We start from the raw sequence: 20,354 nt of genomic DNA, 5'->3' as shown, positions 1-20,354 counted from the left end.
AGGCCGCTGGTGCGCGTGCTCGGTCCAGAGGCGGCGCTGCGTCCAGGAGGCCGAGCAGGGCGGCCCGGCGCCGGCTCCGAGCGTCCGGCCTGTGCGCGCAGAGCCGCGCGGGAGGTCGGCGGGGCGGCCCCGGGGCGAGAGCGCACGGCGGGTGTGAGCTCTGAGGGCGGGGGCCCGGGCGAGTCCCCTCAGGCGGCTGCAGCCTGGGGACAGCACGTGGGGCAAGTAACTCTGGATCCCGCCGGGGATGAGCTGGTTTATTCAGTGTCTGTTAGCTGCGTTTAAAGGGTGTGCAGGAGTGAAGTAATACGCATTTACTTAATTCTTTAGGATAAGCTATAATAGTGAAAATGGAATGGATAATTAATTGTAAAAGTTCTGTGGTGAAAATTTTGTAGATATTTTGTAATTTTGATTCAGGGACAGATTTTCCAAGCATGCCCAAAGAGAGGAATGTTATTAAAATTTTAAGAGTTGACTGGATAATTATTTGTAATCATCCTAATCACTTGAATGCAAATCAATTAATAAAAGTTAATCCTAGACAAAGATTTGATAGACTTATTTTTTAAAAATATAATGAGCACACTGATAGTAATCTTAATTCCATTTTTCCTCAATAAGATAGTTGTCAGTAGTCTAAGTGGAAAGGGAATGGTGAACTACCATAGGACCCAGCTATCCCACTACTGGGTATCTCTTCAAAGAGCTTGAAGTCAGCAATTCCAAAAGTCCTGTGCACCCCAATGTTTATTGCAGCATTATTTACAATAGCCAAGACATGGAAACAACCTAAGTGCTTCCATGGATAAAGAAGTTGTGGTATGTATATGCAATGGAATACTACTCAGCCATAAAACAGAACAAAATCGTCCCATTTGCAACAACATGGATGGAGCTTGAGGGAATTATGTTAAGTGAAATAAGCCAGATAGAGAAGGACAATCTCTGTATGACTCCACTCCTATGAGGAATTTAAACATGTGGACAAAGAGAACAGATTAGTGGCTACCAGGGGAAAGGGGGGTGGGGGGTGGGCTCAAAGGGTGAAGGGGTGCACCTACAACACGACTGACAGACAATGATGTACAACTGAAATTTCACAAGACTGTAACCCATCATTAACTCAATAAAAATTTTAAAAAATATTTTAAAAAATTAAATAAATAAATAAGACTATTTTAACACACTGCCTCCTCAATATTTATGACATATTTGATAAAGAATTCACACATTAAAATATGCCTATGGGCACTAGGCCTTTACTTTAAAAATTCACTATTAAATTCCTTCCCGTATTAGGAAGACCTGCTAAAAAATCCACACCGAAAAACAAACCCCCTTAGCTTTATACAGATAAACAAATAATTTAGCCAAAAAGAAATACTTGGGAAACGACTAGAAGGAAACACTAACAAAACTTAGCAAGAGTGACAAGGCAATGGTAATGAGCATGCCGTCTTTCAAAAGAAGAAATCATTCAAAATATTTCTTTATCAGAGTCTCAAAAACAATCATGTCCTCTGGTATAGTAAAACCACTTTAAAGATATATTCCAGCACCCTGCTCCATTCCATCCCATTTCCTGCATATATTCTCTATCAGTGCACATCACACTATATGTTTATTCCTGAGATCTAAACTTTGCGTACAAAATACACATCATCCTTAATAAGAGAGAGGGCAAGACGGCACAGTCAAGCACACAGACTCAGCGCCCTCTTCACACTCTACTTTCCTTCAGAAGGTGGGCAAGTTCCTTGACCTCCAGATCTTGTTTTTCTCCTCTGCCAATATTTATTCATCCACTGCATCCTAGTTACTGTCCGAAGAAATTTATCAGCAGTTCTCTATACCAGACTTCCCTCTGACATACTAATGGCAAGCATTACCCCATTCCATTGACTTTCTTTTTATCTTTGTTTTCTTTGGTGTAAATGTTTCTTATTTCCCTATATATAGGATTTGATTTTTTCTTTTTTGCCACCAATAATTTCCTTTAATGTTTCTATAATTTCTATGTTACTCAGTAATTCCCCTGTCTGGGGTTGTCTCCTAAGAAATTATCAGAAACTTGGACACACTGAAAGGGATCACACTTATGTGGAGATGGCAGTGGTGGGGAAGGACAGAAAGGGCTGGAAATGTGTAAATCTTGCATTGTTTGACAGGCATCTCTACTTCTTTCAGTTTTTAAAAGAGTGCCATTCCTGTCTTCCATTGTAAAGACCAGGGAAATAAAAATCTAATGTTGAGTCATAAAAGAGAAGCTTGAACAAAAATTGACATTTTAAAAGATGTTAATTGAAGGATTATGTATAATAGGAAAATTAGAAATACCTTAAATAGCTAATACGAAGAGAGTGATTAATTTGTAATATATAGCATATATAAAACATAAAAAATATACAGCAATTAATTAAAACATTTTCTTTTCAAGAAAGATGTGGGTTTTTAATAACTGAAAATTTAACATTTAATTAGATCATCAGGGACATAATTAGATTGAGCTATTTGCAGGAATTTTTAAACTATATTTTTTGTATAAAAACCATTATTACGCTGCTGGTGGAAATTAAAACACAAGAAAGGTTCATGCGATCTTGCCAGATCACCCAGCTCCTCCCAGGCTTTGTCAATATGTGTGTGTGACTTGTAAATAATTGCAGTCTGTCAACTCTGTATTTATACATTTTCAGAGGTGATTTTGGAGATGTGTGCTTAAATTTTACAGAGATTTTTTTAAAGTGTTTTGAATCATATTTCATGAGTTCTAAAGCACCATAAAAGAAAAATATTTGTCACCTTATATAAAACATCTACATAATAAAAATGCCAATCAACATATTTATTGTATTTCTGCTATGTTTTCTCAGACAGTTACTGAGGGAAGAATCATCAACAGCTTTTACTTATTGCTGGAAGAAAGCAGCAATAAGTGGATGAAGAAAGAAAAGTTTGAATGAGTTCTACTTTCTTTAAGTCTCCAAATGGACACTTAAGGGGGAAAATGCTGATTCAGAGCAATGGCTGACAGTGTTCTGGATTAAGTGAGACCCTATTCATCCTTTAGACATGTAAGACTGATTGGGAAACAGTTCTATATTTGTTTTCTAGAAAGACTCCACCAGTTTATACTTGTGGCCAACTAATGTTAAATTTTATCATTCTTACTAATTTTTTATAGCAATACGTCTTGCACTTGATGTCTCAATACTTTACCTAAAAATGCTCATAATTTCTAATGGTAGATCCAGGGATATTGTTATTACTGTTGTTGTCATTATTAGTATTTTAAAGTACCATTTATTGAAAATCTATTATTTGCCAGGTACTGTAATACAATTTATCTTAAAACTCCATGGAGAAGAGATTGTTATCAAACTGAGGTTTATGAAGGATTACGCCTCTTGCCCAAGGCCATATATGGCCTTCAACCTTTGGATTTAAAACAGTGGCAGGGTAGAGATTAAAACCCAAGTCAAAGCCCACACTCTTTGCCACTATCCTGTACTCATCTCGGGCCCCTGCTAATCCAAGGCTTGGTTTACATGGACTCTGGAGCCATTAGGCCTTAAAAGTTTATTAGACACACAAAGTGAGAGCATCTTTATTTATTTATTTATTTATTTATTTATGCAGGGGAAGATTTGCCCTAAGCTAGCGTCTGTTGCCAATCTTCCTCATTTTTTCTTCGTTTTTTCCTCCCAAAGTCCCCAGTACATAGTTGTGTATAGTTGTAAGTTCTTCTGGTTCTTCTAAGTGTGCCAGCACCATAGCATGGCTACTGACAAATGAGTCGTCTGGTTCTGTGCCCGGGAACTGAACCCAGGCTGCTGAAGTGGAGCACGCTGAACTTGAAGTGCTAGGACATCAGGCTGGCTCTAGAGAGCATCTTTAAAACTGGGGAAAACAGAACAGGTTTTTGAAATGGAGAATCCTTTAATTGTAATTCTTTCCTCCTTTAATTCCAGTGGAGAATTTAGAGCCCCATTATCTTCCTTTCAGCTTTAACTGTTACAGTCAAATAGATTCATTAAGTAATGAAGTCCGGTTCTCCACCCAAGCCCTGCTCCCTGCCTTGCCAGGAACGGGGCTGGTGGAGTACACAGGGGCGCCCGCAGGATTTGAGCCTCATTCTAACTTTTCCCTTTTGTGGTCAGCTCACAGTAACTACCAGGTTTTGAAGTCCTTACTGTATTCCAGCTGCTATGCTATGATCTTTAGGTAGGATATTTCATTTCATTCTCACAACAACCTTATGTCTACGCAAAATAACCCATAACCAGTCTATAGGTTAGAGAGATAAGCTGAGTTTTACTTGAGCCAAGTTGAGGATTATAACCTGGGAAGGCAGTTTCCACAAAGGAAGAAAATGTTCCAGAGAAGCATGGTTTTCAGTACAGTTTTATAGCTTTTTAGAACAAAGAACATACCTTAAACATGCCCAGGATACATACTCATCAAAGTTTCAAAGAGGTATTCAGTTAAAAATTAGCAGGTCAACCTGACCCTGATGTCCAGGAAAGGGAAGTTATCTTCAGAGTGCTGATATGGGTGTTACTAATAGGGAATTACTGACACTGGATACTGGCTGAGACTGGCATTGTAGGAGGGGACGTATGCATTCTTGTAAGAGAATGCATTCTTTAACAGTTAAAGCAGATGTACAATGTGTGTTTGATAGGCAGTAAGTCAAGCTTCCTTAGTTCAAGCCAAATCAGTTTTGAACCAGAATGGCTACCCCATATACACAATATGTGAAAATCTCATATCACTTATGAAGTAGGTGTTGATATGACTCACATCAATGAAGTCTGAGAACAGAAATTGAGCAGCTCCAGAACTAGAGCCCTAGGTGGTCAGACTCTAAAACTAATCTCCGCTCTACATTATAAATTTTTCTTGAATCAATAATGATTTCTCTTGCTCCTATTTGGTAATCCAATTTCAAGATTTCAAGATTCCATCTCAAGATGTCTACAGATAAAGCCCATCAGATGGAGACCACCAAGAACATCTGAAGCTGGGTACCTGAGGGTTACTGTAAACATTCGATTCTTTTGACCTTGTTCCAAACACAGATGTAGGTGAAAGGAAATTAATCTTGTCAATTTGCTGCTTTTTTTGTTTAACTTGAGTGGTGACTCAAGGGTAACAAGGATTTATAAGCTTATTTTGCAGAAGAAAAAGAATGCCTTCATTGTTGTTACTTTTAATTTTATTATTATTATTTTGGTGAGGAAGATTGTCCCTGAGCTAACATCTGTGCCAGTCTTCCTCTATTTTGTATATGGGGCACCGCCACAGCATGGCTTGATGAGTGGCATACAGGTCCGTGCTCATGACCTGAACCCATGAACCCGGGGCTGCTGAAGTGGAGCATATGAACCTAACTGCCACACCACCAGTGCAGCCCCAAGAATGCCTTCAATGAAGTTACAATCACCAGATAAACAGCCCCCAGCTGCCCTTGATACCCAGAAGTCAAATTGCCCAAGGGCTTATCTGGAGCGAAAGGAACATCACGGATTTCCCCTTTGTTTCTTTGAAACTCCTCCTGCCAACCCCCTTAGCTTATGAAATCCCCCACCTTCCTCTCTTGTGAAGGTGGTTTTGAGAGAACCTGTTTTCCTCCCCCTTGTTTTGGCCAATTTGAATAAATCTTTCTCTGCCTCCAGGCATGCATGTCTCTGTGTTCGGCTTACTGTACATCAGACACGCGAATTTGAGATTAAGAGGTTTGGTATCACAAGTTGCAGTTAAGCAAAGTTTGGTTTATTTACTTGCTGCTTCAAGGGAGAACATGAGGCCTCCCAGGGGAACCCTGGGGAGTCTGGGCACAGTGACCTGGGAGGGGCTCACCTCAGGTTGTGGGCCCTGCTGGGTGATTCTGGGGAGGGACCCAGGAAGCAGGGATCAGCTCTGGATTGTCTCTGTCATGGGTCAGGGTTCATTTGGTCAAGTTGCTTAATTCTTTTGTTGACTCGTCTTTATATCATTGCTGAATTGTGTCTGTTTGGTCAATCAGCGCTGAGAGAGGTATGTTGAATCACTCACGATAATGGCAGATTCATCAATTTTTTCTCTGTAGTTCTGTAAATTTTTGCTTCATCAATTGTGAGCCTATTTTATTAGATCCATACATGTTTCAAATTGCTCTAGCTTGGTGAATAGAATCTTCTATCATTGCACCATGACCCTCTCCATTCCTAACAATGTGCCAGCTTTCTTTTGGAAAACTGCTTGGCAATTTCCTATAAGGTTAAGCATACCCAGAATGACCCAGAAATACCACATCTATATTTCCCCAAGAGAAATAAAACATGCCCACAAAAAAGACTTGTACAAGAATGTTTATAGCAACTGTTGACCTTAAACAGACAGCCAGTTGTTTCTCCGGCAAAAATGGGTTTACGGGGAACCAAGAAAGAATTGCAATTCAAAGTCTGAAACCACGGCGAGCCAGGTGCAAGTCGCTAGCAGCATGGAGGAGAAACTCTATTCTGGGCGGAAGAGGAAGTTGGGAGGGCCATTGTAAACAAGGAGTCCAGAGGTGTAGCAGCGTTTCACTAGCTGAGTTGTGATAGTCTCTCATTGGCTGAGCTTCTTGGTCAAGAAGAAGTCTGTCTTCTTCCTGTTGGGCTCTGCTAGGAGGTAGGGTGTGAAAGCTCCGCCTCTGGATCCCAAGACTCCAATTTAGTGAGGTTTCTATTTATTAATTTCCACACAACTTTATTCATAATAGCCAAAAATGGAAATAATCCAGATGTCCAGCAATGGGTGAATGGATAGACAAAGTATTCGATGGAATGCCTTTCAGCAATAAAAACCAACTCCTGATCACGCAACAGTAGGGATGGATCTGGAAAGCATGGTTAGAGAAAGAAGGGCCACCTGGGAGAGGACTACCCCCTTTATGTGTGTGGTGATGGAAATCAGAGCAGAGGTTGGCTGCCTAACAGTGGGCGCCTGGAAAGGGGATGAGGGAACTCTCAGTGATGGAAATGCTGTTTTCCGATTGGGTGGTGCTTACACAGCTGTTTACGTTTAGCAAAACTCATGAAATCGCACACTAAAAGATCAATCCTTTCCACGGTATTTAAATTTTACCTCAATAAAAACCGGATGAAAAAAAAAAAGCCTGGCGATGTTGGAAAGTAACGCTAAGCGATGTAAGGAGAATTCTGGGGTAGTAAACCCTTTTTAAAAAATATTAAGTGAAGAAAACCTTCCAATAAGTTGTGCTGGATTTGTGTGACTAAACAAGGACATTAAAAGCCCTGCAAACACTGAGTCCCTTCTGCTCCGAGGAGCGCTTTCACCTTTCCTCGGATGCTGGGGCCCTGGAGCTCCAGGCGGTTTACGGACCGCACCGCCTCACCAGCGCCCCGTCCCCGATCCTCAGCCATAATCGCGTCGGACGCGCCCATCCTTTGAACAGTCCGTTCACCTTTCAATCAATTCGAATAGCGCAGGGACGGACGAAATCGCAAGCCTCGTCAAAAAAAGAAGGGGCGGGCCCCTTTCCCCGCGGGGTTGCTCAAAGGCCCTCCAATCAGAGGCTGGGTGTGGGAAGTTCGGATTCTGGGCGGCTCAGGTGTAGGCGGCGCTGCTCCGAGGCGGCGGCAGCGGCGGCTCTCCAGATACGGAGCGTTTCTTTCCTTTGGGTTTGACTGAGGTTTCACGCTACAGGCTGCCTCAGGGAGGTGGGTGCTGGGAGCTGGAGGAAGGGCGCTGGCTCGCCTCCTCCTAGAAGGTCTGGAAGGGTCTGAGGTGGGCGGCGGCGAGCTGGACTCCTCTCGGGGGAGGCTCCTCTAGGACCAGTCACCTGTCCTTCCCGCAGCCGATGCCTCCGTCCTCCAGAAGAGTAAATATTTGTTGCCATAATCTATGTAGCAGTCAGCGTTTCACCACTGGGCCGTGATTGGCCTCTGGGGCGGGACGATGCTTAGCATCCTTGGCCCCGACCTTCAATTCCATTAGCTGCTCCCAGAGCCGGCGACATCTAAAACCGCCCTGGTTGGGAACCTCTAGGCAAGCAAGATGAAGGCATTCTAGACTTTCAAGCTGGAAGAAACTCCACTCAGCCAAGAGGGGAACTTGGATGTAGTGATGTGAGGAGCCAGGCTGCGGGGCTTGAGATCCCAGCTCCAGCGCCTGTTGGCTGTGCCAGCGCGGGCAGTTCTCTCCCTCACCTGTGTAACAGCGATGATACTAACCACCTGTGCTGGTTTAGGTGACAATTAAACACGCCTTTGCTATTAACTCAAGCTTTTGCATGCAGGCTGTCTCTCTTTGTGGTGTATAGTGCTACGCTGTATTTTAAAGTAACTAATGGTTTATTGTTTCTTTAACATTTAGCACATTAATACTTCCAGGAGGTGGGAAGTCAAATAGTAGAGGAGCATGCTTACTGAAAAGTAGAGTCCTTTGGCACTTCCCCTGGGCTCTTACAGGAGAGTGTTATTAGCATCCAAGTCAGAAGAATTCTCATTTTTTGTATACTCTGTTGATCGTAACATTTTAATGGGTTGCATTTCTTGTGCAGATTTTTCTTTGGAGTTTTCTAGTGGACTGTCTCAGTTGTTCTTGTTGTTGAAGAGTCTAGTTTGCTTAGAACTTTTTATCTTCCTATTGGCAGACCGTCCCCTTTTTCTTTCTCTCTTTCTTTTTTTTTCTTTTGAGCCAGCAGCACTTCTGGAGAATCAGTCATCTTTCTCCCGTTGGGCTTGGTTGTTTTCTATACCAGCTGCATAGGTGACTCCCTTAGACTTTCCACTTTCCTTTATTCTTTTCCTCATTTGAATGAAGGATTTCCTGGAACACATGGCATCCTGTTTCTTGTCCTTCTCCCTTGTTTGGCTTGAACACGTTCTCAAGAATCTTTCTAAGAAAAGAGTATGTGCCAGCTAAACAATGTGATTTCTTACATGGCCGAAAATAATTTCATTATGCCCTCAAATGGCAAACTGTATGGCTATCCTTCTGTGTGACCATGGTAATTCTTCTAAAAACCCATCTTTTGCTCACTCTTGTATATCCAACTGCCTGCTTATCATCCCTGTCTGTCTAATAGGCATCTCGTGTGTTTGTTTTGTTTTGTTTTTTGGCTTGAGAAAAACTGCCAGGCTGCCTGCCTTCATCACAGGGAAAGGTTAGGAAACGATTCTGTATACTGTCCTTTGCTTACTCTCCCTATCCTCTCCTTTCCTTCACTCTTGTCACTTTGTAATGCTGTGCGGTGAGCCTAGAGCCTCTTGTTTGTGTCATGGCCCATCGCTTCCTGGGCTGCACTTCATCTGTCAAGCAAGGCCCTATGTAGAACCCCAAAATAGACTGTACTATCTTTTGCTTTCTTCCCACTTTGCAGTGTCACATATTTATTCCATTTTGTACTGAAAAATTTTTATGTCAGAATGCTCTGAGTTGGGGCAGGAGGTGAACTGGAATCTTAATTTTTTAAATAATGTGAAAATCTATATAAGTTGTCTACCTTTCTTTTGCCTGGCAGGATGGCTGCATCACATTTTGCCAGTCAACTGAGAAAGGATTTAAATATTGAGATGATTAGAGCTAAAATTGCTGAGGAGAGATTTCTCTCTCAGAAAGCAGGCAAATATGATAAATATGAATGAAAATGACACTCCAACGTTGGAAGGTAGAAATCTTGAATTGGAGGAGGCATCTCAAGAGCCTATTCCAGAAGAGATGCGTGTGAGGCAAAGTAAGTAAAGAGCTATTGTAGTTTTAACTGCTTTGAAGAGGGGAAAAAAGTTGGTTTAATACCTGAGGTTAAAAAATCCTTGACCAGGGGCCAGCTGGGTGGTGTGGTGGTTAGGTTCACATACTCTGCTTCTGCGGCCCGGGGTTTGTGGGTTCGGATCCTGGGCATGGACCTACATAGTGCTCATCAAGCCTGTGGCAGCGTCCAGCAAACAAAATAGAGGAAGATTTGGCAACAGATGTTACCTCAGGGGCAATCTTCCACATCAAAAAAAAAAAAAAAAAACACCTTACCAGGGGGGCTGGCCCCGTGGCCGAGTGGTTAAGTTTGCGCGCTCTGCTGCAGGCGGCCCAGTGTTTCGTTAGTTCGAATCCTGGGCGCGGACATGGCACTGCTCATCAGACCACGCTGAGGCAGCCGTCCCACATGCCACAACTAGAAGGACCCACAACGAAGAATATACAACTATGTACTGGGGGGCTTTGGGGAGAAAAAGGAAAAATAAATAAATAAATAAAATCTTTAAAAAAAAATAAATAAAAAACACCTTACCAGAAGAATGGAGTTTTGAAATCCCATTCTAAATAACTTGGTATTTTCTACAACTAAATACTGTCTATTTAAGGTAAAGGCTGTGAAAGTTCCATTCACTTGTGGAGTATTGTAACGCTTTAGGATTCCTATATGGCAGTACGGATAATAAAGTTCTGACTTCTGGAGTTTGAATAAGATAAGTGTTGACAAGATGAATTGATAAGGGACATTAAAATAGAAGTTTTGTAGATAAATGAGGTGTCCAGTTGTTTAAATGTTCACTGCTTCAATTTTGTCATTTTCCAGGACCAGTGAAATATGCAGCATGTACAACATATTGAACGTATTCAAGCTTAATTGATTCTGCAAAAGAGAGGCTTGGGCTAAAATATTTCTTCCAGATTTGTCACTTTTGTGATTCTAAAGGAAAATGAGAGAAAAGAATTGGACAAAAGTGTTGTAGGGTTGTTTTTGTTTTTGAGATGACGTGATCGGTGCATGTTTGAAGGTCAAAGGAAATGGGTTGGTAGTTGAGGGGGAGAAAGTAAGGAATAACGTGTCTTAGGAGTTGGGAGGAAACAAAAACTGGGCCATAGAATGATATAGGGTGACCTTTAAAGGAAGAGCTAGACATTTTTTGTCTGAGAAGGTGATATTGCTGCCTATATCAGCTCCTTGCGTCTACTCTAGCCCTCTCAAATACTCCGTTCCTTGACCAAAATCTCTCAAAGGAAAGTCTAACTCTGTCAGTATGCTGTTAAAATAGCCTTCATTTTCCATTTGCGAAAGTCTAGAGGTGGCAGTAGGCCTGGCATGTTCCAGAGAAGCAAGTAGGTGAGCGTGGCTAGAGAAGAACGAACAAGGGGGACAGTGCCCGTAGAGCCCCGAGGGCCTTCTTTATGGGGAGACGAGCTTTACTCTGAGTGACATGAGAAGCCATTATTGGATTAGTGTGTTTATAATCTGCTTTATGTTTTAAAGCATCACTTATGGATGGTAGGGTGACCAGCATGGCCTCCAGGAGACCAGCTGGGAGACAACTGCAATAATTTAGCTCATGGTTGACCACAGTGGGAACGGCAACCCTGGGTGGTTTCATTCTGGATATATTTTGAAGTTTGAACCAATAGGATTTCCTAATGGAGTGGATGTAGGTTGATAAAGAAAAGTCAGTTTGGTTCTAAGGGTTTTGGCCTGAGCAACTAAAAAAATGGAGTGGCCATTTACTAAATTGTAAAATACTGAGAGAAGAACCTGCCATCTATAGATGGCAAGTCAGGGTACTGTCTAGTATGGTCTGATGACGTGAAATATAAAGCTGGGCTGTTCTACTGAAGAGGAAGAAATAATTGAGAAACAGCAATGAGGGATCACCCCCCTGGCCCGCTTCAGGCCCAGTGATATGACCTTTGTGGGAGAAGAAATCAGTAAACCACTTGAGAGGACAATATGGGGAGGTTGTCTTCAGGGGAGAGCCAGGTTTCGGTTAAATCAAGAGATGAAGGGAACGGGAACTTCAGGGGAGTTGAGGATATAGGGGTTTCATCGATGATTAACCATTTCATCATCTGAGCTTTCGCATCTTCTGTTCTTTGCCTGGATTATTTCTGTTAAACAACTTTATTCAGGTAGAATTTGCATACCATAAAATTCACCCATTTAAGTAAATGCCCTTTTTTAAGTAAATTTACTGAGTTGTGCAGTCATCTCCCTGGATTATTTTAAACCCTCACCCAGTGGGCAAACGCACTCTCATTCTTCAGAACCCTTCTCTGGTATTCACTCTTCTGACAAGCCTTTCCTGACCTCCCCAGACAGGTTTATACTGATTCTCAATTGTGCATTCTTGTAGTCTTCAATCCATGCTAAACCAAATTGAAACTGTGCTCATCTCCCCCACGATACTGTGAGCCCTTCAGGGGCAGAAATTCTCTTATTCTTACTTCCTAAAAATGTCTGGTACATAGTAGCTGCTCATATTTTTTAAACAAGTTTAAATAAACATGAGAATACATAGTAGAAACCTGAGTTGAGAATCATAGGTGAGAGGTAAGGAATCTGACAACTAGCCTTAATCTCAAAGGAAAAATTGTGTTAGTTACCCCAAAACTTAATGGTTTAAAACAACAAGCATTTATTATTTCATACAGTTTTTGTGGGTCAGGAATTTGGGTGCTGCTCAGCCGGGTGGTTCTGCAGGTTGCAGTCAAGGTGTCATCCAGGGATGCCTCTGAAGCTTGACTGAGGCTGGAGGAGCTGTTTCCAAGATGACTCACTCACATGACTGGCAAGTGGATGCTGGCTTTTGGCAGGAGGCCTTAGTTCTTCATCGTGTGGCGTCTCCATAGGGCTGCTTGAGTCTCCTTAAGGCTCCACGTGGCCACTGACTTCCCCAGCGCAAGTGATCTGAGAGAGAGCAGGGCCAAGCTGCACTGTCTTTAATGATACAGTCTTGGAAGCCACACTCCATCATTCCCACACTTTTCTTGGTGACACAGCTCAGCCCTATTCTGTGTGGAGGGGACAACACAAGGGCGTGACTACCAGGAGGTGAGAATTGTTGGAGGTCAGCTTGGAGGTGGGTGATCATAGAAGTTAATTAATTTAAAAGTGAAGTAATGCATGCCTAGTACATGACAAGCTGTTAATATGTGAACAAGAGAAGGCAAAAGGAAGAGAAACTTTAAAAGTATAGGGGTTGAAATGACTTGTGTGGTTAGCGTGCTAAGGAATCAATACGAAGTTACTGAAAGTATTGCTTAGCAGCTGTTGAAGTTAGACAATGGCATATTAGACATTTGGATAACTTTTTATTTGAACATTTTATATGCTATTTTCCCCCCTGCTTAGGATCAGCGAAGTCTCTCTTCTAAGTGATCAACGAAGACAAATGCTCCGGAAATACCTAGAGGAAAAACGACTAAAAAAATTAAGAGAGAAACCTCAGCGACAACCGTTTATAGTGGGTGTTTAATGACCCAATAAGCCTATTTTTCTTTCATCAATACCAGCACACCAACCAAAAAAGGTAAATTTAGTATCATAACTTGATATTCAGGAATAGTTCTTAACCAGACTTTTCTTTAAGAGATTATACTTGATCTTAGCCAAGAGGCCAAGAAGCGATTCTTTGAGAGTTTAAATGACTAAAATAACCCTTTCCCTGTAGTCCCTTTATTCACTTAGCTAGTTGGCAGGAGCCGGGAAGGACATACTAATAGTTCAGAAGATAAAGATCAGGTCTCTCGGTGCAGCCATAGGTAGGTTGACACGGGATAAAACTAGCAAAGCAGTCAGAGCCGGGCTGGACGGGGAAGGCCGGGTGAAGGATTTGGCGTCCATCCTGTCGGATGCGCAGAGTCAAGAGAGGCTTATACATGAGCTTGTACCATGATCAGATTAATAATTCAGGAAGATTACCCTTGCCTGGAAGATCGTAGTCTGGAAGGGGAAGAACTTATAGGTAGGAAGACTGTAGTGAGACTGTCGTGATAGAGTAGGTGAGACAGGATAAGGGGACTGGGGCAGTGGGCTTAAAGGAAGAAACAGGTGTGAGACATCTCAGGAGAGAAATTGACGGGGACCAAGCAGATGGTGAGGGGTGAAGGAAATTGAAGAGTCGGAGATAAGATGATTCTGAAGATAAATTAGTTTGAGCAACCATATAAATTGTGCTGCCGCTAAAAGAGGTGTGGAAGGCAGGAAAAGGAATATGCCTAAGTGGGTGCATATTGATAATGCTTTTTCTGCTTTTTTTAAAGCTCATTTGGGCCATCTGGATAACAGGCAGTTGGGAATAAAAATTTGAAAATCAGGACGGAGATCCATGCTGAGTGGTGGATTTAGGATATGATATTGGGAGTATGGATGGGGGTTTAAGCTCTAGGGCTAAATGAGACCACTCCAGTAAAGATATACACATTGTGAAAGAGTGAGGTCTAGAGAGCACCTTCAAGTGGGCAGAAGTCAGGTACCAGTGATAGGTCAGATTGGCAGGAGAGCTAAAACAGGACAGAAGCTGGAGGAGGGGTGATCTAAAGAAGAGAATGATCCATGAGTCAAGAGGGATGAAGTTTGAACACAGGCAGCTGGATTTGTAAATTAGGTAGTCACTGGTGATTTGCTCTTTTCAAGGTAGTCTCTTGTTGGCTGTGTATTCATTCCTGATTTAAATAAGAAGTGAATAACATAAAAGCTCAAGATATCGCCTGTTTTTGTTTGCTTCAGGAATGTCATTGATTTATTTGAGAGACCTTTGATTACTCTGCGTGTGACCTTAGGATAACATGGAAGTGACCAAAAGTAGTAGAATGTAGCTCAAGGTGGAAAGATACAGAAAAATATGGTGTGTATGTGTTCGAGGAGGGCGAGATTGTTTCTGTTTGGAGGAACATCAGAGAAGACCTCTTGGAAGGGGCTGAATTTAATCTGGCTTCTCAAGAGTATGTAAGGCACCAGTCATTGGTCTAAACTGTAAACAGCTATTTACAAAGTGTTATATGTAGGGGGGAAAAAGACACACATTGTTGTGTTAAATAACACGATTCACCAGTAGTTTTTTATTCTACTTAGACAATAGCCATCGCTGAATATTGTTTACTTTGTGCCTCGTTTCTTCAGCACTAGATCTTCCCTGAGATTTGGAGAAGCAAGTGGCTCCTAATCTAGAGGAGAAGTCTGGTTGTGCTTCTTCAGGAATTTTAGAGTTGATAAATATCTTATCACTTTTAATCAATCCTTCTCTTGCTGGATTTCTTCCTTGCTTTCTGATCAGGTCTCCATTTTCTTAAGGACAGAGGAGAAGTGCATAATCATTGGATTTGAAGGCAAACTGTCAAAGCTAAGAAAGTAAGCTGTGCAGTATCTTTTCATAAACAGGAGAGAAGAGATCTTAATACTCTAGTCTCTTCATCGACCCCTTCCAAATATTTCCAGTTCATCATATTAACAAGGATTCTAATACCTGGAAAACATAGTATGAAATTTCTCCTTTGTGCTCACTGAGAAATATGAGTACGTTTTGAGGCTTTTAAGCATAATTTAAATCAAACCAGAACCAGAAAAGAGAGTAATTTAAGTTAGCAAGTATCTTTTTGGCAAGTATCTTTTTGCCATAAATGAATAAGGGTTAGATGGCTATGGGTAAAATTTAACTTTAAAATGGAAACTTTATTTTGTAATGAGACATGGAAGTAAATTATGGCAGTTCCTTTTTTTAACTTTATCTTCTTTTGATTGTTTTAATGCTGTTCCATCTTGTATGGATTGCCAGGTCAAAGGCCAAAGCCCAAATGGAGCTGACTAGGGTGTAGTTGATAGGAGATAATTGTTACTAAAATGATGAATCATGCTTCTTTTCTCAGAGTAAGTAAATTCATTTTAAATCTATTATCAGCTTCAATCAGAGTGATTATTTTCCTAGAGTTAACAGTACCAAACTCCCTGTTATTGGTATGGTGACATAGAGCAGTTTTGGCTAGATGCTAAGGAAGTACTCACTTGAAATATTCATTGCCAAACATCCCTTATGAGATCTATACCAACTCTGTGTGTCACTCTATTTGTTTACTGGGCTCTATTATGCATCCATGTCATTATAAAATGCAGATAGGGATATAAAGCACGTAGGGTGGGGGATAAACTTATGGGTCTTCAGAACACCATTATGAACAAAGTTAATAGGACGATTACTAAAATAAAGTGAAGTGGGCAAGGAGGTAAATAGCATGTCTCTTTATCAGGTGAGAAGGCTCTGTTTCATGTATTCAATAAATTGAGTCACTACCATGTTCCTCTAGTCTCTAGGATATAGTAATGAATAAAGCAACCTTCCCTGTTTTCATGGAGCTTACATCTGAGATAGGCAATGAAAAGAAAAATACATAGTATGTGATGGTCATTAGTATTATGCGGGAAATAAAAAAAAAAGAGAAGGCAGATGGGGAGTATTGAAGCTGGTACAGGGTGAGCTTCTGATGGGGCCTCGCTGAGACAGTGGCATTTTGAATGAAGTCTCCAAGGAAGTTGGAGAGTGCACTGTGGGAAGAGTTTTCTATCCAGGAGAAGATTTTTCCAGACAAAATTCAAAAGTTTTGAAGCGAAAACATGCTGGTATGTTTAAGGACTCTCAGAAGATTATAGTCAGCTATTTTGAATAGCTTAGGCTATTAGCATTTTCAAAATTCTAGGATTCTACAAAAAGCTTGTAAGGAAATCTATATAATGGAAAACTTTTTTCATCTCATCTTATTTGGGGTGGTGGATTTTTTGCTGGGTCCTTTACAATAGTCAGATTTCAGATGAGGGGTCAAAATACGGATTGAAAATGTGGTAATTTGATTCATTAAGCAATTAAATCACGTACCACCTAATCTTTTAAATAGATCATTAATAGGAGTGATGTTCAAGCAACATGATCTGGTCAAAGACAAACTTCTGAAAAGAAAGTGTCCAACGAGAAAAAAGGTAGGGGTGTTAGCAATTATTATAAGCTCTGATGTTGCCGCAACAATGCTTGAGTAATTGCCGAAAGCATTTAATTTCGTAGTTCCCGCAGCAGGGCAGCCTGCAATGCCCACGTGCGTGAGAACCACTCGGTCGATGACTCAAAGAGCGAAGCAGACCTCGGGGGCAGGCGCCGCCAGTGCAGCCTCCGCGGGAGCAGCCTCCGCTGCGCCGGCCACGCGAGCGGCGCGTGGTGAGAACTGTTCCTTCATCAGTGGCTGAAGTAGAATGCTCTGGTCCCTGAGGTTTTTCGTGTTCAGTTTTTAAAGTCATCGTGTACGTCTTTGAGGAGGCGAGGAGGAAACGGGAGATTCCAGGTCCCGAAGACAGGTTCAGTGCCCCACCATCCAGTTAGCACACAGTGGGCGCTCAAGCGGTGGAGTATGTGCATCGGTGGGCAGCGCCACAAAGTGAAGATTAATGGCCCCAGTAAATTACAGCCCATTTGTTTGGTGGAATACAGTGTACCGTTTAAGAACGATCCTGTGAAAGACACTTCATGACATGGTTCAGGATATATTAAGTGGGCAAAGAAAACAGGTCAAATTCTGAACAGTGTGATCACAATTCTAAAATATGTATGTGAATATGTGAACATAGGAAAAAACTGAAAAAGCATACCCTGAAGTGTCAGCAGTGATGATTTCTGAATAATGTCATCTTGAGTGATTTTTATTTGTTTATTTTTTGAGGAAGATTAGCCCTGAGCTAACATCTGCTGCTAATCCTCTTCTTTCTTGCTGAGGAAGAGTGGCTCAGAGCTAACATCCGTGCCCATCTTCCTCTGCTTTATATGTGGGACACCCGCCACAGCATGGTTTTGACAAGCAGTGGGTAGGTCCTCACCGGGATCTGAATGCCTGGGCTGCCAAAGCAGCAGTGTGAACTTACCTGCTGCGCAGCGGGGCCTGCCCCTCTGGGGTGATTTTTTTTTGCATTGTTTTTATGCATTTCTTTTCCTGATTTTCTATAATAAATATGCATTTGATAGTCAGAGGCAAAAGGTAAAATACATTAGCACCTTTTGTTTTGAAAACAGATATCCTATACTTGGCAGGAAGTTATATCTGTTTTTATCGTTTTTAAATAGGATATTTTAAAATGACTTTTAATCATAAAATCCTATAAGGCATAGATTCGTATTGTTGCCTTTTTGTCTTTCCCAAATTACCTAGGACGTTTTTATTTTTTTGAGGAGGATTGGCCTTGAGATAACATCTGTGCCCATCTTCCTCTAGTTTATATGTGGGACACCTGCCACAGCATGGCTTGATAAGCAGTGCAGAGGTCCATGCCCAGGATCTGAACCAGCAAACCCTGGGCCACCGAAGTGGAGTGTATGAACTCAGCTGCTATGCCACTGGACCGGCTCCTTACCTAGTACTTTTAATGCAGAATTTTCTATCTAGTCAAAATGGATCTGTTATGTCATTTTTATTTTAGATAATGAAACAGAAAGAAAAGTACCCAATCAAGGAAGGCGTGCCGAAAAGATCGAAGAAGAACCAGGCAAGGTAGAGTGTAAGTATCTGTTTATGTCTAGACATTTGGAAAATCTCATTGCGATTTTCATGAAGCTGAAATTAAGCTTACAGAACTGCTTCAAGAGGGTAACCTCCACGTGTGTGAAAACCTCTTGAAGCACAAGGAAGCATCAAGAGGGTTTACTGCTAGGGTTTATGAGGTGTCTCATCTTCAAAACCTTATAGGTAGAGAATGTGTAGTTTGGTTAACAGAAGAGAGAAAATAAAAACACAGCTGACGGAAACCTTTATGTGAGCATCGGCTAGGAGACGGGTGCAGTGGGTGAAATGCGTTGACTCTGGATTCAGCTAGGCCTGAGTTTGCCTATTGTCTCACTTCCAATTGGCTATATAATCTTGGGGAAGTTATGAGTTTGTTCTCCCAGCTGTAACATGTAATATCTACATAGAGTAGTTTCAAGAATTAAATCACCTGACGTTTCTGACAGCATCTAGCGTAGTGCCTGGTAGAGTCTTCAAAAAGAGCCACCATTTCAAGGACCCAGTCCCTTAATTTATAATCCATGCTACAATTCCTTAGCCTTAAAAAAAAAAAAAAAGTTATGCCAAAGCGTAAGAAACCTGGCTAGATTCTTACCAAAAATCAGACATCGATCCTCCAAGGAAGGCAGTACAGGGTGATCTTCACAGGCGAGCAGCTGGACCTCACACTCCTCCCTCAAGGTTGGTTTTCTCCTTAAGGATTATCACTAGTGTCTACCTTTGCAGCCACACAGGCCTCAGGGACAGTGTTACCCTTAAACTCTCGTCCGAGTAGAAATACTCTGCTTTCAATTCATATCTCATTAAAACTCAGAGACGTAGAAACCTCTAAAAATTCTGTTGAAATGGGTGGGTTAAATTGGCAAAGGTGGTCGAAAGGTACAAACTCCCAGTTATAAAATAAGTAAGTAGAGAATGTAATGTACTGCATGGTGACTACAGTTAATAATGTTGTATATTTGAAAGTTGCTAAGAGTAGATCTTAAAAGTTCTCATCACAAGAAAACAAAATTCGTAACTGTGCATGGTGATGGATGTTAACTAAACTTACTGGGGTGATCACTGCACAATATACAAATATTGAATCATTATGTTGTATACCTGAAACTAATGTAATGTTGTATGCCAATTATATTGCAGTAAAAAAATACCAAATAACAAATTGACTTGAAAAAGAAAATACGCTTCACATTTTATATGGTTAATCTTACTGTGTCACATTGAAAAATGGTTTTGCTCATATGATGAAGTTATTTATAATAATCCAAAGTTATTAAAAAAAGGATTTTGTCCTTGACAATAGTAGTAATCCAATAAACATTGGATTTCTGATTCTCAAACCTTTGTAATTATCAACATAATTTAAGTAAAAAGATATGTATTTGTTAGGTGAGTGAATTTTTCCACCTTAGTTTTCACATATTTTAATTTTTGGTAATACCTAAAACCTATTATATAGTTTTTTTAATATGGATTGGTTCTCCCTCTTTCTGGACCATAGCAATGATTTATGTAGCTGGTCTTCTGACTCCATGTAAACATTTAATTGTATTTGTTTTTGTTTCTTAAATTATGTACATGGGACATATCTCTTAACTTTCACATTTTCGGGCCTAAAACATTGGGGGAATATATCCCCAGAAGAGAGACTCTCACTCTGTTCTGTTTATTCACATCCAGGTCGTTTCTTTTAAAGTTGATAGTGAAGTAAATACTTTGGAATCACAAATCAGTGTGACAAACGGAAGGGATACAGATGGAGTCTTATCAAAAGTGGAAACGTTACGTAAGACAAATCCTGCAAAAATGAAAGGGAGGCCATCCTTCGCACCAGTAGATTTTCTGTTTCGGCCGCCAGATGGTCTGAAGAGTTGTGACGTAACACCTAGGACTCCAACAAGTACTGCTACTTTGACAGCCAGTTACAGCTGCATCTCTTTAAAAACAGAAGTGTAAGAATGAGATGTTATTAATGAATTCCTTGCTGAGATGCATGACGAATGCCTTTCTTAGATTTGGCCTGTGCTTTTTAAGTCATTTAGTTAGTAAACTATGTTCATTAT

The 20,354-nt window shown here is 41.1% G+C and overlaps 2 long non-coding RNA genes across 2 annotated transcripts; both read left to right on the top strand.

The window, feature by feature from the left end:
* Positions 1-21: 21 nt before the first annotated feature.
* LOC138923058 (uncharacterized) lies at positions 22-13,213 on the top strand. The gene is made up of 3 exons (XR_011436188.1): positions 22-822; positions 2,877-12,811; positions 13,112-13,213. It is a non-coding gene; the product is annotated as an uncharacterized lncRNA (long non-coding RNA).
* Positions 13,214-13,219: 6 nt separating this feature from the next.
* LOC138923057 (uncharacterized) lies at positions 13,220-20,228 on the top strand. Its single transcript, XR_011436187.1, has 3 exons — positions 13,220-16,958; positions 18,209-18,286; positions 19,972-20,228. It is a non-coding gene; the product is annotated as an uncharacterized lncRNA (long non-coding RNA).
* The last annotated feature ends 126 nt before the right edge of the window (positions 20,229-20,354 follow it).

This window comes from Equus caballus, unplaced genomic scaffold (genome assembly GCF_041296265.1).
Source record: "Equus caballus isolate H_3958 breed thoroughbred unplaced genomic scaffold, TB-T2T haplotype2-0000440, whole genome shotgun sequence".
In the NCBI taxonomy this organism is placed as follows: domain Eukaryota; kingdom Metazoa; phylum Chordata; class Mammalia; order Perissodactyla; family Equidae; genus Equus; species Equus caballus.
Note: the sequence above shows the minus strand (reverse complement) of the source record. Positions and strands in the feature narration are given on the sequence as shown.